A 23,684-nucleotide genomic window follows, 5' to 3' on the forward strand; every position below is an offset into this window, starting at 1 on the left:
AAGGCTAGTTTTGTGGTGTGAAGGAAGGGTAGCAAAAATATTTTGTTGGTTTTACTCACTATGGTATTACTAATGTCTAACTTATTAGCTATTCAGTAAGTACTTGTAAAAATGAAATAATCTGATTTTATCACAATTTCTGTGGATTAACAATATAGATGCTCATAGATATAAATATTTAATAAATATTCTCCTGATTCAAATCATTCTTAGTACTCCTGAATATATAAGCACTTTGGATGACCTGTTATTTTGCTGTATTCCTCCCATGTTTCTTTTGCAGTGAGAATTGTATTAGACAAATGATCACAAAAATGAGTGGTCTTTGTTGTGTTTGGTAGGAACAAAACATTTATATCAATAACTGGGTTACTGTAGCATGAGGCTCTTTATATATAATCAACTCAATAAATTCACCAACTCCTTTTTCAGAGTTTATTTGCATTAAACAGATAAATTCTTTCATTAAATATTTTGATATATAAGTTTACAACATTCCCATTCTTGTTCTAAGTATTTACTGCATGATGATTTCATAGAACTGAATAAATATATGATAAATTCACAATAAATACTTTAAAACTTTAACTCATTTCTTATTGGAAGAAAATGGAAGTCGGTAAGGAAAGATGACATTTCCAAAACCCCTGAAGTGAGTCCTGGCCTCCTGTGAGCTAAGACAGCACAAGGACAATTAAAGAATAAAGACAGGAAATCAGAATTAGAGAAGAAGCTGAGTTCTGGGCCCAATCAATACTGCTCTGGGCAGCCAAGACAAAGGCACTCCAAGCTTGCCACTATTTATTGGGTTCATGGGGAATAACAGATGTCTCAGAGGGCAGTGATAAACCTAGATTGATGATTAGAGAAAGTATCAGATGTTTTGGAGGAGGGTTGTGGAAATCCTATGATCATGAGGATCTTATGCTGATGAGGACTGTAGGTTGATGAGGAATTTAAATTGATTAGGACAGTAAGATGAGCAAAGATGTTCTTAGACTAGTAGGTGGGATGAGTTAAGCAGATAAGGAATTTGTCCTTTCCCAAGTGAAAGCTATCTCTTACTACTTGGTTCTCAAGCACCAGAATGACTTCAGCTGATGTAATTTTGGTCTTGAATGTCACAGCATCATGAGATCATTGGTCTCAGCTGTGACCAGAGGCAAAAATGGAGTTATGTTTCAGCATGTCATAGCCAGCCTGTAGAAGAAAACTAGGCCTAATCCTAAATTAATTGTGAAATAATTTTCCTCAAAATTATGTAGAATGGCTCCCAATAGAAGTCAAGATTTAATAATGCCCCAAATTCTCAGAAGTGTAATAAAATTTAATAGGAGCTTATAATCACAGTCTTTCAAAATTTATTTCACATTATACTAAGTGTAAAGTTACTCATATTTATAAATCATGATTTGTAAATAAGAAAAAGCAACAATGTGATAAAATGCATGTTTTGAATGAAATGATAAGAAAAATAAATGATAAGAATGATAAGAAAATGAAGCTATTAGTGACAAATTAAGACAAAAGCTATTAACTTACGAATCTTTTAAAAATAAAGTCCCATGTAAAATGATAGTACTGAAATTACAGAATTAAAAATAAAGAGCTCAAGGAAAATAATATTCTATATAAGAACATGATGCTAAAATATGGACATCTTTCTATATGAATATGATCTTTAAAAAGAAAAAAAATAGAATACAAGTCAGGTAAAGCCAACTGTTGAATTTGAATACTAAATCTAGACACTTTACATGTAAAGTAACTGGATTAATGCTGTAGGTGTTTACAAAAATAAAAACAAATTGAAAATAAGTTAATTGATTAACAATGTAAAAATTTTATAGTGATAATTCTTTTTCTTTTCTTTCCTTTTTTTTTTTTTTTGGTACCAGGGATTGAACTCTGGACCTTGTGCTTGTAAGGCAGGCGGTGGAACCACGGAGATAAATCCCCAGCACTGATATTCTTTTTATACTCATACTATGATGACACAAATGTCTCTGTATTCAACAGTAACTATTCACAGATAAATAAAATTATTTTGTCATAAAAATATCTAAAAGTAGAATGGTATGTACTGCAATAGTTTACTTAATAACTAGGTGTGATCAAAAATATGGTGAATACTTAAATTTAAAATATTTGCTACACTAATAGATACATAGCCAAAATCCCCCGCACAAGGTTAACTGCTTATCACATGATTCTGTCCAATATGTGAACCAGTTTTGGAAAGTCCACTTTCATGAAGGTCTTTAGTTGCATTGTTGTGGTTGCCCCAATGTCCTGGATAGATTACAAATATATATTTTTCATGGTCATTGTGACTTTAGGGAAAAACCAGAAGTCATAAGATGTCACATGTGGTTAATAGAGCATATAAGAATAGGACAGAATGTTTTCAGCAGCCTACCTTTATGTTGGATGGCACTTGGCATCAGCATTTGCCATATTTTTTATCACAACCCATAAAGATATTCACAAAAAAGAAGTTCCAAAACTATTTTAGAAATTGGCAAGAATGATGGGTAAGTGTAACAAAAGAAAGGGGTAGTATTTTGAGAGAATTAAATGGTAATGAGTTTTTATTACAAGTTTTTAAAATTCAAGCATTCACACTGTATATTTGGATCACTTCTCAGAGGAATAAACATATAAAGGGACAGTAAAATAATGGAACCCACCAAGAAGCATTTTTAAAAAAATCTGAACTTGGCCCTACCAAGGTCCTGAGTCACGTGGAAGACGCCGAATCAGCCCGCTGCAGAGAGGCAGGTCTGCGCACGCCCTACCGAGGTCCGGAGTCACGCGGAAGATACCGAATCACCCCACTGAAGACAGGCAGCCACCTGATTCCACATTACCAAGGCACAGAGGACACCAGACCACCACACCAAGGTACTGAGTCCCACTGTTCCCGGCCCAGAGGTAAGGGCTTCTGAGCCGTCATCCCACTGCTCCTGGTCCAGAGGAAGGGGCTTCCCGGTCACCATCTCTCCCGCTGCTCCCAGCCCAGAGGAAAGGGCTTTTGGGCCACCTTCTATCCCGCTGCTCCTGGCCCAGAGGAAGGGGTTTCCCAGCCACCATCCCTCCGACTGCTCCCAGCCCACAGGAAAGGGCTTTTGGGTCACCATCCCTACCACTGCTCCCGGCCCCTGTCCCACCTCACCCAGCTCAGAGGAGGTAATCCGTGCAGGCGCTAACAGCACCCCGCCCCAGTCGAAATGAGAAAACAAATAAATAAGTCTCAAAACCAGACTTCCAGATCACCTACAGCAACCCCAAAGGGAAATGAGATGGAACACTCTGATACTCAACCACTTGGACCCACTGAACTGGCAACAAAAGGGGATCTAAAAAAATGAAATCAGAAATAATTTCTCAGCTAACAGGAGAAATTGTGCCCCTAGTGCAAGACAAGATCAATAAATCTAGAGAGGAGCTGAGGAACATGATGGAATGCCAACATAGAAAACAAATGGAATCCATAAAACAGATGCAAATAGATTTCCAGGACATGAAAAACTCCATTGAAAGTCTACACAGCAGAATGAGCCAGTGTGAGGACAGAATTTCAGATATAGAAGATAAGATTGCAATTAGTGACCAGGAAAAGAAAAATTGCTTTAAAATTGTAAGAGACCATGAGAAAGCAATCCAGCAGCTGCTAGATGATGCAAAAAAGAATAACATAAGACTGATCAGAGTCAATGAAGTAACAGGAGAGAGTGCAGATGACATAAAAAATCTCTTCACAGAAATAATGGCAGGAAACTTCCCAAGCAGGGGAAAAGAGCTTGACATACAGATAAGTGAGGCATATAGGACTCCAAATAGCCTTGATAAAAAAAAATCTATACATAGGCATATAATTGTTAAGATTCCAGAAACACAACAGAAGAACAAAGTTCTCCAAGCAGTCAGAGAAAAGAAACAAATCATAAACAAAGGAAAGTCCATCAGAATCACAGCAGACTTCTCAACACAAACCATCAAGGCAAGAAGAGCTTGGAGTGGCATATTCCAAGCCCTAAAAGAAAACAGCCTCCAACCCAGATTGATGTACCCTGCAAAACTATCTTTCAAAATGGATGGAGAAATAAGATACTTTCATGACAAAGAGCACCTTAGGAACTTCATGAATACCAAACCAGCACTCCAAAGAATTTTACACAATATCTTAGAAACAGACATTGAGGATCACAACCCCAGGAAGCAAAGCAGAATGAACCCATCTGGCATGACAAGAAATTAAATGTAAAGGGGGAGAACCCAACCAAAAGAAAAAGTCATGGCAATGACAAGTCAATAACTTTCAGCTATAACCATCAACGTTGGTCTCAATTCACCAATCAAAAGAAATAGACTGGCAGAATGGGTCAAGAAGCAAAATCCAACAATATGCTGTGTACAAGGAACACACTTAATTCAAAAGGAAACTCAGAGACTGAAAGTGAAAGGGTAGAAAACAATACTGCATGTGACAGGAACCCCACAAAAAAGCAGGAGTAGCTATCCTCTTTGCAGATCAAGTCAAACCAACACTGATTAAGAAGATGAAGAAGGACACTACATCCTTGTAAAGGGAAGAATCCAAGAGGAAGAGATGACAATCATAAATATCTATGCACCAAACACTAGTGCACCCAACTATATAAAACAAATACTAACAGACATGAAAAGCCACATATGCACTAATACAATTGTAGTGGGGGACCGCAACACCCCACTGTCACAAATAGATAGATCAATGAGACTAAAAATAAGTAATGAAATACAAGAACTCAATCAAACTCTTGAACAAATGAATTTAACAGATGTTTACAGAGTTTTCCACCCCACAAAATCAGAATACACATTCTTCTCAGCTGCACATGGGTCATTCTCCAAAATAGACCACATACTCACACATAGGACATGTTTAAGTAAGTGCAAAGGAATTGAAGTTATCCCCTGTATATTATCAGACCATAGTGTGATGAAATTGGAGATCCATAGCAAAAGAAACTGGAAAACATTCTTAAACACATGGAAATTGAACAGCACACTTCTGAATAACCAATGGGTCACAGAGGAAATTAAAGAAGAAATCAGACAGTTCCTTCATTAAATGACAATGACAATACAACATATCGGAATCTATGGGACATAATGAAAGCAGTCTTACGAGGGAAATTCATAGCAGTGAATACACATATTAGGAAAACAGAACGAGCCCAATGAAACAACTTGATGCTGCACCTCAAGCTTCTAGAAAAAGAAGAGCAGGACAACCCCAGCTCATACAAGAGAGGAAATTATAAAGCTCAGAGGAGAAATCAATGCAATGGAGACTAAGAGAACAATACAAAAAAATCAATGAAGCCAAGAGTTGGTTCTTCGAAAGAGTCAACAAAATTGACAAACCCTTAGCCAACCTTATCAGAAAAAGGAAAGAAAAGGTCCAAATCCATGCAATTAGGAATGAAAAGGGTGAAATTACAACAGACCCAGCAGAAATCCAGACGATCATCAATACCTACTTCCAGAACCTATATGCCAATAAGATGGACAACACAGAAGAAATGGACAGATTCCTAGGTACATATAAATTACCAAAGTTGAACAAAGAAGACCTAAAAATTATGAACAACCGAATATCAACCAATGAATTTGAAAATGTAATTAAAAACTTATCAACTAAGAAAAGCCCGGGCCCTGATGGCTTCACTGCTGAATTCTACAAGACATTTAGAGAGGAACTGCTGCCACTACTGTTTAAACTCTTCAATGAAATTGAAAGGGAAGCAATACTCCCAAATTCATTCCTGGAAGCAAGCATCACCTTGATCCCCAAAGCAGAGACAGACCCAACTGAAAAGGAGAACTATAGATCAATCTCACTAATGAACATAGATGCAAAACTCCTTAATAAAATACTGGCAAACAGAATGCAGAAGATCATCAAGAAGATCATACACCCTGATCAAGTGGGATTCATCCCAGGGATGCAGGAATGGTTCAATATATGCAAATCAATCAATGTAACACACTATATCAGTAGAGCCAAGGACAAAAACCATATGATCATCTCCATAGATGCAGAGAAAGCATTTGATAAAATCCAACATGGATTTATGATAAAAACCCTACAAAAAATTGGAATAGATGGTCTCTACCTCAAACTGATAGAAGGCATCTATGAAAAACAGCATCATGGCCAAAAACTGAAATCCTTCACACTAAAATCAGGAATAAGACAAGGATGTCCACCATCACCACTCTTGTTCAATATAGTTCTGGAAACATTAGCCATAGCAATTAGATAAGAGAAAGAAATAAAAGGAATAAAGATAGGAAATGAAGCAGTCAAATTGTCATTATTTGCAGATGACATGATACTCTATTTAGAAGACCCCAAGAAGTCCACCAAAAGTCTTCTAGACTTAATGACCAAATTCAGTCAAGTAGCTGGTTACAAGGTCAACACACAAAAAACAATAGCTTTCCTCTACACGAATGACAGACTCACTGAGAGAGAAAAAGGGCAAATAATTTCTTTCACAATAGCATCTAAAACACTGAAATACCTAGGAATCAACCTGATGAAAGAAATCAAAGACCTCTTCTCTGAAAACTATAGCACTCTGAAAAGAGAGATTGAAGATGATATCAGAAAATGGACAGACATCCCCTGCTCCTGGGTAGGAAGGATTAATATAGTGAAAATGGCCATATTTCCAAAACTGCTATATAGATTTAATGCAATTGCGATTGAGATCCCAGCAGCATACTTCATGGACCTTGAGAAAACAATCCAAAAATTCATTTGGAACAAGAGACCCAGAATAGCAAAATCAATTCTAGGTAACAGAGACATGGCAGGGGGTATCACCATCCCCAACCTGCAGCTATACTACAAAGCTACTGTGATTAAAAACAGCATGGTACTGGCAAAGAAACAGACCTGAGGACCAGTGGAACAGATTTGAAGATGCAGAAACAGCGTCAGACACACTCAGCCATCTCATCTTTGATAAAGGAGCCAAACACCCTCACTGGAGGAAAGATAGCCTCTTTAATAAATGGTACTGGAAAAATTGGGTTTCAACTTACCAAAGATTAAAACTAGACCTATGTCTCTCACCATGCACTAAACTAAAATCAAAATGGATTAAAGATCTAAATGTTAAAATGGAAACTCTGAACCAGTTGGAGCAGAGGTTAGGTAGAACTCTTGAAGACATCGGTGTAGGAAAAGATTTTATGAATCAAACTTCAGTTGCCCATGAACTAGCACAAACAATCAACAAGTGGGATCTCTTCTTATTAAAAAGCTTCTGCACAGCAAGAGAAACCACCAGCAGTGTGAAGAGACAACCCACAATGTGGGAAAAAATCTTCACCTGCTCTTCCTCAGACAAAGGTCTACTATCTCAAATCTATAAAGAACTTAAAAAGATCAGGCCTCCCAAATTTAAAGACCCAAACCAAAAATGGGCACCAGAAATGAGCAGACATTTCTCAGATAAAGAAGTAGAAGTAGGAAATAAATACATGAAAAACTGTTCAACATCACTGGTCATTTGAGAGTTGCAAATGAAAACAACGCTGAGATTCCACCTCTCTCCTGAAAGAATGGCTGCTATCATGAAATCAACCAATAACAAATGCTAGTTGGGCTGTGGGGAAAGAGGAACCCTGCTCCACTGCCGGTGGGAGCGTAGACTGGTGCAAGCACTGTGGAAATCAGTATGGAGATACCTCAAAGAACTAGGACTGGAAGTCCCATTTGATCCCGCTATTCCGCTGCTGGGGATCTTCCCCCAAAGAATTAAAAGAATCATACCACTGTGATATATGGGCACCCATGTTCATAGCAGCACAGTTTGTAATAGGTAAAACTTGGAAACAGCCCAAATGCCATTAACTGGAGACTGGATAAAGTAAATACGTTTTTTTTATAAAATGGAGTACTTCTCAGTGATAAAAAATGAGAAATTAGGGACATTTATAGCTAAGTGGATGCACATTGAGGGGAAACTCTTAGGTGAAATAAATAGGACACACATGTATAAATACCGAATAGTTTCTCTGGTGTGAGAAACTGAAAGTGTAAATAAGGACTAAAATTTATAATAGGTAATGTGAAATAGAAAGAAAAGGGCCAAAGGGAAAGGAAATGGGAGGGCTAGGGGAAAGGATAGAAAGGAATGGGATTAATATGAGAAAATGGAAAAACAGGAACCAAACCTTTGTAAATAGGGAGGGCTGGAGGCGTTGAAGGGAGGGCTGGTCAAGGGTGAAAAATAAGAACCAAGAGAGACTATGTAAAGGTGCAAATTTCCAAGGATGAATGTCATTATATTGTATACCTGAAATGTACCAATGATTAGAATGAATAATTGATAATGTAAAATATGAAGAAATGATCCAAAGGGGTAGAGAGAGTGGGAGGGGCAGGGGAAAGGAAAGAAGGGAAAGGAAAAATGATTAGAAATGGAAAAAAAGGGAAATAAAGTCTTTGTAAATAGGAAAGGGTGGAGGGGGTGAAGGGAAGGCTAGGAATGGGGACAAAATAAGAACTAAGATGCATTATGCAAAGGTACAATTCTAAAAGAAAAAAAAACAGCTAATCAGGTAAATGGGTGAGTTTTTTCCATAATGTTTGGTAAAATTCATTGCAGTGATAATGTACTGAGTTGTTTTGAGAACTAATATATACTTCTGTCATAGCTCCTCTTTTTTATGTTGTAACCAGAAATTTTAGTCTAATCTGTATCTAGCCATTTAATTTATGGAAGTGTTCCTATTGAAAAATGATATCATTTCCAGCAATATTTATACTTCATGTGTTTTTGAATCCAAAGGAAGTAATACATTTATTAATCCATTTTTAAGCTATCCTCCATTTTTACTTATCATTCCAATATTCTGTTTCATACTCTTTCAGGAAATGAAGATGTTTTAATTGTAGAAACATTTTAGCATATGAAATATGTTTGATTATTAACCTATTAATTCTGTGAATGAAAAGTAAAAATTTGTGACCTTATGCTAACCTAACACTCTATTCTTTAAAATTTATTATGGAACTATAGCCAAATACAGGCTCAAAAGGTGTAAAATTTACTTGAACAAAACAGAAAAAAATTAATGCCACGCATATATTTTATTATTTAATATAGTGCATTTTCTTCTTTAAAAATCCATAAGTATATTTCACAAATATACAGTAGAGGATTTATTTAACTTTTATCTTTCAGAAATTCATCATTAGTCAGACATTTGCAAACAAAAACAAGTATAGTATTTTTTGAACATGGTTTTTGCAAAAACTAAAATTGAAACTTGCATTTATGTCAGTTATTTTATTTTCTTTGGATTTCAAAACTGATTTTTTCAAATTAAGGCTGGATTTTTATTTTAATTTTTTTTCAAGGCTGTATATTTTAATATAATTTTGATTATACAAACTTGTTAAAGGAACCAATCTTATACATCAGTGGCTCTCTCTTTCTTGCTTTGTTTAATTTAATTATAGTTTATTTAGAACTTCATTTTTCTTCCCTGTTGATACCTAGTAAAAAATAACATTACAATGAAATGGAATGAAATTTAAAATAAGTTGTAGTAATGTGGTTAGATGCACATCTCTTTATTAAAAAGTACAAAACATTCATATTTCTAGAAAAGTAATATATTTAGAAATATTTTATATTTCATAAATAATAAGCACAGCATTATTTTTCATTACTAATTTTATCTGTGAGGAACATCATTTCTCTGGGCTCTTCTTTTTGTGATGTTCTTTTTATTGACTCAAATCTTAGCACTAAGCATTCAATTTTTCTGTCTAGAATCTTTCTTAAGGGATAAATATGTGATACAACAGGCATGAGAAATATACAGCAGGAATTTTACTGGACTTTTTGAATCGAGGTAAGCTTATCATTCTAGGGATGAGAATAAAACCTAAACTTACAAGGAGCTACCATGTGAAGCCCACACAAAGGCAGAAAGAAAAAGGAAATAAATGAATTTTTAAAAGTCACTGAATCCCAGCTATACTAACAGACGTCTATGTGCAGGCCAATAAATTTCTTTTCTCTTCATCTCTTTAAATTGACTTGCAAATGAATTTCTCTATAATTTTGCCACAAAAGAGAATAATCAACAACCAAAAACATTTGAAATTAAAATTTTTAAATGAATGCTAGTAACTATCTATGCATTTTTCCTATTTAAAAATTTTTTGAAGGACAGATTTAAAATGACAGTTATTCATTCAAAAATATCTATGTAGTCCCACATGGGAAAAGTTAATGCAAGAGGTAAGATCTCAGACTTGTTGATGTTTTCTGAATCAATCTAGTGTCAAATGTTGTTTTCTTTGTATTTATTTTTCTTCTGTATACCACATATCTATTAGCAAATAGATGTTATGTGAATATAAAAAGACATGTTAGAATTATGACCATTTGGTCCATAAGCTCAAAACACTTGCATTTTGGGAATTGGAGGGGTGATGGTAATGATTAACCTATCTCCAGATCATGGTTGTCTCCCCCACTGATTAAATTACCATGACTCTACTTTGTCCATTAGAAAACTTACAGCTGTAGTTTAAGGCATTGCTTATCATAGAGAGTGATACACTCTTACCATCAAAAGCAGAATTACCTATATCTAATTGCCCACTAGATACCTTCCATATAATTGCTAATAATGATCTATCAAAACTTCTTTTCTCTTCAGTGGCAACTTCAAACTTTGTATCTGTTAGGGACAAGGAAGAAAATGAATCTAAATTCTCTTACATTCTTTGGAATTCTGACTTGCTAAGATCAAATCTAGCAATAGATTTTTTAATATGTTTTAAGGATATAGAGCAAAATATACAGAAGTATAGGATGCATGAGGTTGATATACATTGATTTATATATTTTTCCTATCACTGCTACTCTTTTGTCACATGAAATAATTTTTAAAAGATATCTGTTGAAATTAATAGCTCAACTTTTATCGTGCAATATAATTGCCTCTAGGAAACAATGTGCAGTGTGATTAATATGTTTCAAGTATGAATTGGCACTAGTTTATTATATCATTTTGTTTTCTCTACAGTCTTTGAAAGTAGTAATATTTTTCCCATTAGGAAATATTTTTTCTAAATTAGGAAACAGATTCTAAATAGCATAACAGATATACTTAGCAGAGAAAAGAGCAGAACACAGGTATCAGGGACAAGATGGTAAAAAAATCCATTCTATAATTGAGAAATTGATGTACATGTAGATAAAAAGATATACAAGGAATGTTTGAAAATATGGTGAATGTTTGAATTTTTAAAGATATATTGCAGTAAACACATGGTCATTAATCTCCCTCAAGTTGTTCTATAAATCCTCTTTCATGAATGTTTTGGGTTGGGGTTCTGTGACTGCCTTGACATCCTGAATGGAGTCAAAATGTTTACCTTTCATGGTCATTTTGACATGGGGTCAAAAGTGTCAAAAGTCAGATCCAGTGAATGAGGTGAAGGAGAATACACCATAACATTTTTATAAGGTGATCTTTCCAATGGATGCCATTTAGCAAGAGCATTTATCATTTTTTTTAATCACATCTCATTAAGACACTCATGAAAGAGGACTTCCAGAACTGTTTAAGTAAAGGTCAAGAAAGATGGAATAAGTGTGCTGGAAGTGAGGGGGAGTAGTTTGAGGATTCACGGCAAAGTGTCCTTTACTGTAATTTAAAAAAAAATTCCAACATGTACTGTATATTCTCATCACACCTTGTAGATATTTACACATAGTTTTTTTTTTTCTTTTCTTTTCTTTTTTTTTTTTTTTGGTACCGGAGATCGAACTCGGGTTCTTCTGCTTGCGGGGCAGGTGGTGGAACCACTGAGCTAAATCCCCAGCCCTTGTTTTCTTTTTCTTAATAAAAAGGAAAGCCTTGGTGGAACATCAGATACAACTTACAGTGTTTCTTCTTATAACTTCTCTTTGAAATCAAAGTAGTAAGTTATTTTTTCCTTTCTTCTGCTTTTGGAACATTTTGTGAGTTAATGGCTCTGAAACGATAAGGAGGGAAGGAGGTTCATTTCCTTATTTCTTATCAATATTAAACATCTTTGGTTTTCACACTATATCTTTGACTTTTTAGAATAATGAAAGTATTAGGTGAGAGAAGTAAGACAAAACAGAGAAGAATTATCCCATTCTGTTCATATTAATTTGCCCCTTCCTCCCTCCCTTCCTTCATTTGTTCCTTCTTTCATTTTTGTTCTTTACTTCCTTTCATTTTCCTTCCTTCCTTTTCTTCCTTTGTTTTTCATTAGCATTGGAATCTTAGGAGAAAGGAAATAGAAAATGTCATCCAAAAAGCTTTGTTGTACCACTGCTTATATTTTTACTTTTTTTCAAATTTGAGAACACTACCCATATTCCTAATTTAATATTTTTACAAATATGAATTCAATGTAAACAGGTGAATTGGACATTTGGTTTAGTAACTAGAAAGAAATGATAAAATGCTACTTGTAAAAAAATTTATCATTATACAAGTAGCTCATGTGAACAACAACAAAATGAAAAAAATACACAGTAATGTAAATTAATTTATATTTGCAACACAGTCGTTGTCCTTTATATACATTTTGGCTTTTCATATGTTCAGTAATCCACAGCTCATTGGAGTCTGAAAATATAAATTGAAAGTTCCAGAATTCAACCATTCATAGTTTTAAATTGAATGCTGTCATTCTCAGGAACATAGTAAAACCTCATATTATCTCTCTCTGTCCCACATTGAATATGAATCTTCCCTTGTCCACAAAATCTACTTTGTATATTCTACTCACTTGTTAGTCACTTTGTAGTTATCTCAATTATCAGGTCATCTGTCATATTATCACAATGTCTATGTATAAGTAGCTTATTTTACTTAATAATGGCCATAAAACATAAGAGTGCTGAGATTTGCAACTTTTATAAACCATAGAGAAGCCAAAAAATGTTCCCTTAAGTTAAAAAACAGACAAGTATAACAATATACTATGACAGTTATGTGAATGTTGTCTCTGTGTCAAAATGTCTGTTATAATTACGCTCTTATTAGTTATTGGTAAGGTTTTATCTCACTGATTCATAAATTTATCTATCTACCTATCTGATAAAAGTGTAGTACCCATAATGTTCAGTAATATCTGGGAATTCAATATTCCACTGGGGTGTTGGAGTTAATCCCTAGTAAATTAGGAGGAATTACTTGTGTAATATCAAAATTATTAATCTGATAGGATTTTTAAAGTTACCTTTGACAGAAAGCAACACTAATATGAGATAATTTAGAAAATAAATTTAATTCTATAAGATATAAATAATCTAAAATGGGTAGAGAAAATTCAATTATTAGTAGTTTAAGTTACAAGTACCTAGAAAATAGAGATTCTCAAAGGCCAGTCTGGCAGCATCTGTCTTATAAAAAAGAATATATCTAATTATAACCAAATATACAAATGGTCTCCTAGTATAGCAAGGGATAGAGCTCATATAATTTTCTCTTAGAAATCCTTAAATATGAGTATGTTCTCTGCTGTTTACTTCCATTGAACTTGGGCATTTTATTCCTTCACTTGCTTTGCATGAAAATTTACAAGTCTAACTGCTTTTGTGTGGTATGATGATTAATATATACAATATCAGCTATAGAAAAAACTGCAGATAACATTTTATTTCAGAATATTATGTTTATGATGAAAAGAAGGTGGAGTAAAAAATAGTAAATGATATTGCCTGAACAAGTAGCATTTTAAAAATATAACTTTGCTAAGCCAAATAGTCCTTTTTTAAAAAAAAATATATCACTCTCCAGAAAGCATACTTTGGAATTTCCTAGAGCTGGTCAAACTTTTTTTTCCTCAAAGACGAAATTTATCTTGTTATTGCTAAACTTACTCAACAAACACATCAACAATGTTCTGCTGTCTTAGGACCTTTATACTTTCTGTTCCTTCTGGTGGATTATCTGGTTCCTAGATTACTTTTGCCCCAGTTCCTTTGTCTCCTTCAGATATTGACTCAAATGGCACCAACTTGGAGAATCCTTTCATCACTATCATATCTAATATTGGCCTTTTTCCCTTACTCTGTGTGGAGGACTATTAGATCTGAAGTCATTTAAGAGTTACCTATTGCTTATTAACAAAATGTCTTAGATATTAGATGTACATGAAGGAGTCCTACAGATACTAAATAAGTCATAATACATAGATGCAAAGTATAGAATGCAGTGTTCTTATACAAATTATTAGAGATATATGAATTTGGCAGGGTTCTCTAGATGAACTTACATGATTAGAAGTGGGATCATCCACACATTGGTCATCAATCTGCTGCAGATGCTCCTACAGCTGTTCAGTTCAAGCTGGAACCCTTGAGTAAGAGAGATCAAGTATATAGTATCAGTTCAAGACTGAAAGCCTGAAAGCTCCCAAGGGCAGTCTTTGGTGTGAGTCTACACTGAAAGCCTGAGAAGGTTGTTCCTAATGTCCACAGGAGATGGCAATAGCAGGAGATGCACCTGCTCAAACACAGTGGAGCTTTTCAAATGCAAGCTCACTGTTATGTTTTTTCCTTTACATTCCATCCTGGCTGCAAGCCATCCACAGTCAGGGAAGGTCTTCTGCCATCAGTTTGCTGACCTACATGCCAATCATTTTTGGAAACATCCCAGAGACATCCCCAGAAATGTGCTTTACTCATCTGATACACATCTCCTGACCCAGTCAAATTGAGAATTGCAATGAATGGTCATAATATATATGCATTAAAATACAATAATTTTTAAGATGTATTGCTACTTTATTTTAGTATGCTAGTATTATGCTATGTTCCTACTTTTCTGTAAAACTGTACATATGTATATACACACATACATCTCCGGATTCACATATACAAAGACGGGTTAATTTTTTTTTTTTTTTTTTTTTTTTAGTACTGGTGATGGAACTCGGGTCCTTGTGCTTGAGCAGCAGGTAGTGAAACTTCTGAGCTAAATCCCCGGCCCAAGACAGGTTAATTCTTAAAGAACATGTTTGCTTTTGGAATGGGAAACATCTTAAAAAGAATGCGCTACATTTGCAATGAAAACTTATTTAAAAGTTAAACAGTTAATAAATTAAAATTTATTTCAGTTACGTAGTATTTATTGAGTATCTTTTATGTTCTGTGGAGTATGAAGATGGACGTGCCAGTATCCATAGTTGGCTGCAAGTTGTTAACACTCAGCAAGTCTCTGATATATACACTATGCCCATCGCATTGTATTATCTGAATGTGTATGTTGGAAACTTCATTCTTGCTTAGAAAATATTATGCTAGAAGTAGGAGAATCAGTAAATAAGATGAATAAGTGAAGTATGTGACAATATAAGTAATTGTGGAGATAACTGTCTAAGAGAAAAATAAAATATAAGAATAGAAACTTTACCAAATAGAGAACAGTGGTGATATTAGACAGAATATTTAGAAAAACATCTCAGTTGGTGAAAATTGAATTAAGGCTGGAAGAAAGTGAGAGAGCAAGACATAAACAAAGCAAATGAACAGAAATTCCAGGAGAGGTATAGCAAATGCAAAGACTGAGAAAGGAGCATGCATATGCACTTGAGAAAGTACACTAATAATGTTGTGGCAATTAACATTTTAATGTTAATAACGATGCTAGGAAATTGTTAGGAAACTACCTAGGCCGGAAAATCACATGATCCAATCTAAATAAAACTCTATAATATGATTGGGGCAGAATTATCATCCAACAATAAAGTGTAGTTTCTTTTGTTTTGTCTTACCTTGTTATTTTGCATATAGTCTCCTATGGGCAAACTAATGGGGAAGAGTTGGCTTATCACAATATATGTAGTTAGGGTTTCCTATGCCTGTGGTATAATTTTATTCCAATTATAATGCACAGTTTTCAAAAGAGAAATTGCAAGAAGCAAAATTCAAATTTCTAATGCTTTTTTTGTTGGAAAAAAAAACTTTCCTTGAAAAAATATTCACTATTTCTCTATTAGCTACAGTAGGCTCAATTGTGAGTTTAGTTTTATATGGATATGTAGATAACCAGTTTATTTCAAATTGAGTATATTTAGCCTATTATAAAAACAAGAATATGTTGCATTGTGCTCTCTGAAACGTATTTCTGAAAAATGAGTTAAAATAGATATTTTACGTATGTATGTTAAGTTCTGTATTAAATATTCTTTTAAAAAATTTTGAACCTAGATCCATATGAAAATACCTGTAATAGAGAATGCTAAAAAAAAAAAAAGAAAAAAGAAAAGAAACAATAAAGGCTTAAAACTGAAGTCCGGGGAGAGTCATGGTTATTTCATATTTGGAGCTGACAGAGTTACTCAGTATGAGAAACTTCAGTCCCAGAGCACAAAAAAGTAATTGCCAGTTTATGAAAAGGACAATACATATAAATACTAAAAGAATCACAGAGTAGGTAAAATTTACCATGAAACTAAATGCAATCTAATGTATCTGTTAAGATTTGACCCTCCCTTTGGGGTTGGGAAAGACCTATTGTTTCAAAATGGCTTATCCTTTCTCAAACTCATATTAGGAATTGGTCTACAAGATAACAGTACTAAGAGGGGACTGTGTTTTAATGAGCCATTTAGTGTCATGAGGAAGATGCCCTTATGAATGGATTAATGTTTTTCTCCTGAAAATAAGCTACCTATTTGGGGCATTTGCCTACTCTGTCTCTCTTCTGCTTTCCTTCATTTTCCCACCCTGTTTGGAGCAGTATGCGGCCATCACTGGACCATGAGCAGATGCCAGTGCCTTTTCCAGCCTCCAGAACTGTCACTCAAAATAAATCCCCTATTCTGTTTTTATACATTAACCAGTCTTAGGTGTTCTGTTATAGCATCAAAAATTGGACTAATTTGGGAAAATAGGTAATATAATATCCAGTTACAAAGAATAAGAAGGAGGCTACAGTGAAGATTTTACAAACATTTGAAGATGAGGAAAATAGCCTTTAAAGATATATTTTCACATAAATGTATAGTGAATCATAACAAAAATATACAAATTCATCTATATATTGAATAAATTTACCATATCCAACAGCACTTTCACATAAGCTGTATTTCTTAATATAAATGAATCAATTTTTCTTTTAATTTTTCTTACCAATCAATAATTTTTCCCAAATAATTTTTTGAGTCTTAACCTGACCAGAGATATATCTCACCCAGCAGTGCTGAGGATTCTATTCTAGGCTGTGGTTTGAATATTCAGATGCTGGAGATACATGCATTTGGACTTTCTTAAGAGTTATACTCTAGAATTTTGACATTGGCTACTTAAAACTTCTCATTAATTGGCATTTGTTGCATATTCATCACAAAATTTGTCAATCCATTAAAAATTAATAAGCAAGTGGATGTATATCCACCAAAAGTTCTTAAAGTCAAAGACATAAAACAAGAATAAATTGTCACTTTTTAATTAAAGTGTTATGTATTCATTCTGTTATTTGAAATGGCAGACTATCTTGTCTTAATTTTGTAAAACCTTAAAACACAATAACCAAGTCATGTAGAAAAACTTTACATATTGAAGTTACATTTTATTTTTTTCTGTGTTTATTCTCACAATAAGGCAAGTATTTCAGAATTAAATTATCAACAGATGTAGTTAATTTTCATCAACATGACTTTTGAGGTTATGATTTATTTATATATGAGATGTTGTCCCAAAGCCTTATGTACTCCTAGGTGGGCTTTGGGAGATGACTGGATCATGGGTGTGTGATACTGGTTTAAGAGCATGTTATAACTAAATTCATCTACTGATCACTTTGGCATAGCTTTGAGTGTTAAAAATGGGAAATCCCACTAAATACTTGACTGGTAGCCTGAATGGAATAAAAAGTGGAGGGGAGGCTCACTGCTTGCTGCTTCCTGCTTGTTATTGACTATTTATTTCTCTTCTACTATGCCAGCTGCCTTGGAGCCAGGTGACTATGAACTAAAATCTCTACAATTTGTGAGCCAAAATAAACCTTTCCTCCTTTAACTTGTGTGTGTTGTGCATTTTGTTCAAGCAACAAGAAGATAACTAAGACAGAGGTGTCTCTGCCATTGACTTGAACTAAATACTCGTGTCTATCAATCAGAACATGACTACATTAATCAAATTAGTTGTATCATTTCACTTTTGTATACTAATGATGTCAATTACAATCATCAAACTATTATTTGGAGGAATAAAAGCAGCTTTCAATACTGAAAATTGCAATTCAAATCTTCTGTGCTAAATATCAAAGAACAGATGACATCCACAACAAAACACTGTTGGTAAAATCTGTGAACTATGACAATCATTTACATTAATATTCTTTACTTATTTAACTTTATTAGCTGCAGTCCATTTCTCTAGAAAAAATGGGGTTTTTTTATCTTAGAAAAACAATATAATTAAAATCTCTTCCATCTGGTTAAATTTCTATCCAGAAAATGTGATACAGTCCATAATCTTACCAGAAGTTTAACGTCTTCTTTTAAACTTATATTCAGAATGCTATACTTCTTAAGAAAAAAAAAAAAAAAAGAGGGTTTAAATAAAAATCAGAAATTCAGATCCTTCAGACAGGAATTCAGCCAGATCTCAAGGAACGCAAATCTGGATTTCTTATTTACTTTCTGATGCTTGGGACAAGATGCTCAATACTCACAAGTTAAAGGAAGAAAGGCTTATTTCAGCTCATAGTTTGTAGAGGTTTCAGTCCATAGTCTGCTGACTTCAAGGCAAGGAGAATGACAGAAGGTGATGGAAGAAGATAAACAGTTCATAGTGTGGTAGGCAGGAAGCACAGCCTCCCTTCTTTCTTTCTTTCCCTTTTTATTTCATTTTGGCAGCAAGGCTGTTGGTTGGTGCCACCCATACACAGGGTAGGACTTTGTCCTTCAATAAGTCCATCATACACACCCAGAAGTAGGCTAAACCAATCTGTTGACTAATCCAGTATCACACAGCCAAAATCTATTATGTCACTCCCAAAAGCTCAACTTATGAGCACATGAGGTTTGGGTGGACATCTAGCTATAAGCCATAACATTTTTCTCATGGCCCCCTAAAGACTCATGTTCATCATTTTATGCAAAATGCATTAAATCCCTATCTAAGAGTTGCCAAAGTCCTAATAGTTTTAGAACTGCTGAAACGTCCTAGTCCAACATCCCCTCTGAGATTTAAGGCAAACACTTAGCTGTAAGCCCCTGTAAAATGAAAAGAAAGTTAAACTCTTCTGTCATGCCTGGCCTGACTGAGACCTTCACAAGCAAACAGGCCACTCTCAGCATACACCAGGCTATTCTCAGAACAGAACAGATGCCATAAAGAAAATTTAGGACTGTATATACAATCTCAATACTGAGAAGACCAGTGATTGCCTACACACCTGCACTGACTGTCCTTGGACCCTCAGTCATAATCATTCCTTATGATCCTAGCCCCTTCCCAAACCTTATATAAACTTAATTTCTCTCCCAGGGAGGTGACAATAACTTTCTCTTGCTTTTGATGTCAGCCCCTCCATGTATAGATGAAATAAATTCAGCTCTTCCCAGCTAGCTGCTAAAATTTGCCCCAAATTTCAGTCCCTGTTTTTACCCAAATAACAATAAAGCTTTTCACACACAAACCTTGTGTCCAAGTGGCCTGTCACATGCCATTTACAACATCTTCCAACATATAATGGCACCAGATAAACATTGCCATTCCTAAAGTTAGAAATAGGGGAATAGAAAGGAGTGGAATAAAAGCAAGTCCAAAATATAGCGTAGCAATATAAAATTCTATAGTTGCAGTCTCACATACAAGGCAATCATTAGCAAGTTGTGAACTCCAAAATACTTTGGTGACCTTGATCCTACAGTACTCCCAGTGGGTGTAACCCTCATGTTTTCTCTCTTGCACAGACTTTGCTCACTCCTTGCAGCTTTTCCTGAGACAATCCATGTTCCTGGTTTCTCCAAATTTATGGTGTTCCTGCTGAACTTTTGGCTCCACACATTATCCTCTCAGAAATACATTTCCTGGCCTCCTGATATTTCTTCTGAAGTCTGGGTGGAAGTCTTCTTGTCTGCAAAACAATTGCATTCTGAATGTGTCTAAAATTAGCACCATGTCAAATTCTTCTTGTCTGCAAAACAATTGCATTCTGAATGTGTCTAAAATTAGCACCATGTCAGTTATACCAAGGTCTGATGCCAGCTGGAGCAGTAGCCAGGCTTCTTTCTCTCTTGGCTCTAGAGGTCAAGTGCTTGGATTGCTGAGCTCTATGAACCCAATACTGAGAATCAATTCCCTAGGCTGCTACCACTGTAGAACATGGAGTCCCGTGGCTCTTTCCTCAAATCAGTCCTTCATTTTTGTAGTTTTGAGGCTGCAAAGAGTGGAATCCTGATGGTTCTTCTAATGCCCTCAGGACATTTTTAAAGAAACTCATTCTGTTCCAAAGTACTTGGCTTTTTAATGATAATTTTTTTCAGCAAACAAATTTTCAGCTCCATCTTTAGAGGCTACAATATTACCTGAGCTTCCTTTCTGGCCAAAACTAAGTACCTTTTAGATAATTTTACTGGACTATTTGGTCTTAATTCTTAAAGAATATCTGGTTAAAACAGTAGCATTGCCACTGCCTCAACATTAGGCTGCCTTGAAATTTCTTCTACCTTGTTAATTTATCTGCTCCCCTTAATCTCAGCCTCCCACAATATCTCTGGACATAGAAAATGCAGACAAATTTTCTTCCAAAGTATGAGACACTTGGCCTGGAATCCAACTGCCAAGTGGAGTCCTTGTTCCCAATTAAAAACCCTGAGCCTGGTCTTTGCTTGTCACACTTCTATCAGCATTCTGTTCTTTTGAGCTCTAACCAGAATCTCCAATCAAGCTCAGCTCACAACAGTCTAGGTTTGGTTTTCCAGCCAGGATCTCCAAGCCTATCCAAACTTTTCCCATAAGCCTGGTCCAAAGGCTTCTGAATCACATTGTCAGGTAGTGTCACAGCAATGACCCCAGTTCTCTGGTATCAAAATTTGTCTTAGCTACTTTTTCAATTCTAGGACAAAATACCTACCACCCACAAGTTAAAGGAAGAAACATTTATTTTTACTCACATTTTGTAGAGATTTCAGTCTATAATTGACTGGCTCCAAGGTAGGATACCATGGTAGAGGGACATGACAGAGGAGAAACAGTGTCTGGTATGGTAAGCAAGAAGCAGAGCCTTCCTTCCCTTTTTATTCCATTCAGGCTGCAAGCCTATTTGTTAGTACCACCCATACCTCAGGTGGGTCTTCAGTAAGTCCATCATCTATACTCAGAACTATGCTAAGCAAAAAAGTGGACTAATCCAGTATCACATATGCATGACCCTGTATCACACATGTGTGATCCAGTCACTCCCAAAAGCTCCACCTATGAGTTCTTGAGGCTTTGGGGAAACATCAGATATAGGCCTTATAATTAGAAATTAAAAAGCTGGCAAGCTGTGTGCTTTCTCTTTCTGTGCAGGGCCTCACTTAATCAGTCACTGTGGAGAACAATTTGAAATAAGATGGAATTGTATAACCCTAAGCGTGCTGTAACCCTAAAGTGTGCTATCACTTTAAGAGTGCTGTGAGTGATATGTAACCATAGTAACCATAAGATATAGAAGTAGAACCTTAAGCGGTGTGGAATTGATAAGGATGTACACTGAACTGGACAGGGCGTGGCCCAAAATGGACAGTGTGATAAGTCTGAACCAATACCACAAACGCCCAGTTAGAATAGTATAAAAGGAGCTGAAGACCTCAAGCAAGTCGAAGATCCGTTTCACCGACCAGTCTACTAGTTAGTCTGTTGATCTGACTACCGACCGGGACACCTGCACCTGATCCCGCTGGAAGGAGCATCACCACCGACCAGACGAGACCAGAGGACGAGGCCAGCGGAGAGACGGACAGCCTAAGCGCCGACTCGACACCCTTCATCTAAGGATCGGACCCTCTGACCCTAAGGGAGGAAACTTCGCGCTCCCATAAGGACTTGCGCAGTACAGGTACAGGGACGTGGTAATTGGCAGACTTAATATTGTCTTATTTAATATCGTGAATTGCTGCTATTTGGATGTATCTCCAACCTGTCTTCCATTAGAATATTCAGCAAATTCTGAACAGGTATGAAAGTCCTAATATCAAGATGTACAGCCAAAAGAAAAAAATAGGAAAATATTTTAAATTTATTTTTTAAGTGATAGTTACAACATAAAATTTATATATATTTATGTGGTACTATTGTTATTTTGATACATGTATACACTGTAAAATATTTAAATCGGGTTAAACATACGCTCAGCCTTTAATTTTTCATGGTGAAAACATTTAAATTTCCTTCTTGCTTTTTGAAAAATTATTACTATTTAATTAGTACATTTTGTATATTTTTATTTTGAAATGACATTACATATACTTTCATCATAATTCTGTTTTCATGAACATAAGTTTTTAATATACATCCAATGAAAATTGAATTGTTTCTCCTATTTTACTATAATAGTGAGAAACAAAGTATAATCTTTCTCCTGTTGATTTTTATAGATTTTGGAGAAAACATAAGAATCAATAGGACTAAAATTAGGTATTATATCTGATTAGGACATAGGAGAATATGAAATTGAAATGAAGAAACTGAGTCAGTTTTATATGGGCAAGGTGGACACAAAAATTCCATCTGATTTCAGTAACAAAGACAGAATTGATGAATGGTAAAGGTACTGCCTTATTTGGAAGCACAAAATTGCTATTGACTGGATATAGAAAGAAATAGGTTTGTCATAAGTATAAATATGCTAAAAAGTGCATTAAAAAGTGTTTGTTGAATGAAATGTCAAAAGTTAAAAAGACTACAATAAAAGGAATTTAATTGACAGAAAAATTCAGAAGATGCTTAAGTGAAATCTTATCAATAATGATAGAAAATATTAATGTGATACAATGACATGTAATCTAGCAGAAAATCTCAAATGAAAGCAAAATAATCATTTCACCAATATCAAATCAAAATCTTTGAGGTTTATATAATTAAAAAGAACAGACTTTAAAATTTACATGGTCTGATGAATTTTTAAAAGGATGATAAACTCCTTAAATTCTCAAGATGAGAGTACACATTTTTGAATCTCCTAAAATATCTACTAGAAAGATACTCTCTTAATATTAATTCTCATCAATTTCTATATAAATTATTTAAAGAAAAATTAACATCATATTAACTGTCTGGAAACTTGAAAATATGGACATCTCTCTAAACTTAGTATATTGAGTAAATCTTACACTGAAACTGTAGAAGTGTTAAGCACAAGCACTCATAGACATATATTGTAGAGTAATCACACAGCATAAAATGTAGAAATCATATGTAAAATTTCAAGTTAGAGAAAATAAATGGTCATAGAATTTATCCTCAGAAATCAATAGTTCATGAGGAAAAATACCACTAAGTTGTAACAACTTAATAGGAAATGACAATACAATTAACTTATTTAACAGATTAGTAGAGCTGATTGCCTTTTCAAAAGACAGCATTCTTTGAAAATTCATTATGAAAATAAATCTC

The 23,684-nt window shown here is 34.8% G+C and overlaps 1 long non-coding RNA gene across 2 annotated transcripts in view; it reads right to left on the reverse strand.

Annotated features, from left to right (window-relative positions):
* The window catches only part of LOC147825091 (uncharacterized), a 34,832-nt gene extending 14,606 nt beyond the window's left edge, over positions 1-20,226 (reverse strand). The window contains exons 1-5 of one of the 2 annotated variants that reach the window (XR_015441312.1): positions 19,899-20,226; positions 19,724-19,801; positions 18,754-18,819; positions 14,348-14,429; positions 11,976-12,067 (exon numbers count right to left, since the gene is read on the reverse strand). This is a non-coding gene — a long non-coding RNA (uncharacterized LOC147825091). The remainder of the gene's footprint in view (positions 1-11,975; positions 12,068-14,347; positions 14,430-18,753; positions 18,820-19,723; positions 19,802-19,898) is intronic. The other variant, XR_015441311.1, reaches the window with a different exon arrangement.
* Positions 20,227-23,684: the final 3,458 nt, after the last annotated feature.

Source organism: Heterocephalus glaber, unplaced genomic scaffold, assembly GCF_053883595.1.
Source record: "Heterocephalus glaber isolate CG9 unplaced genomic scaffold, H.glaber_assembly_v1.0 deba00001509, whole genome shotgun sequence".
Lineage (NCBI taxonomy): Eukaryota > Metazoa > Chordata > Mammalia > Rodentia > Bathyergidae > Heterocephalus > Heterocephalus glaber.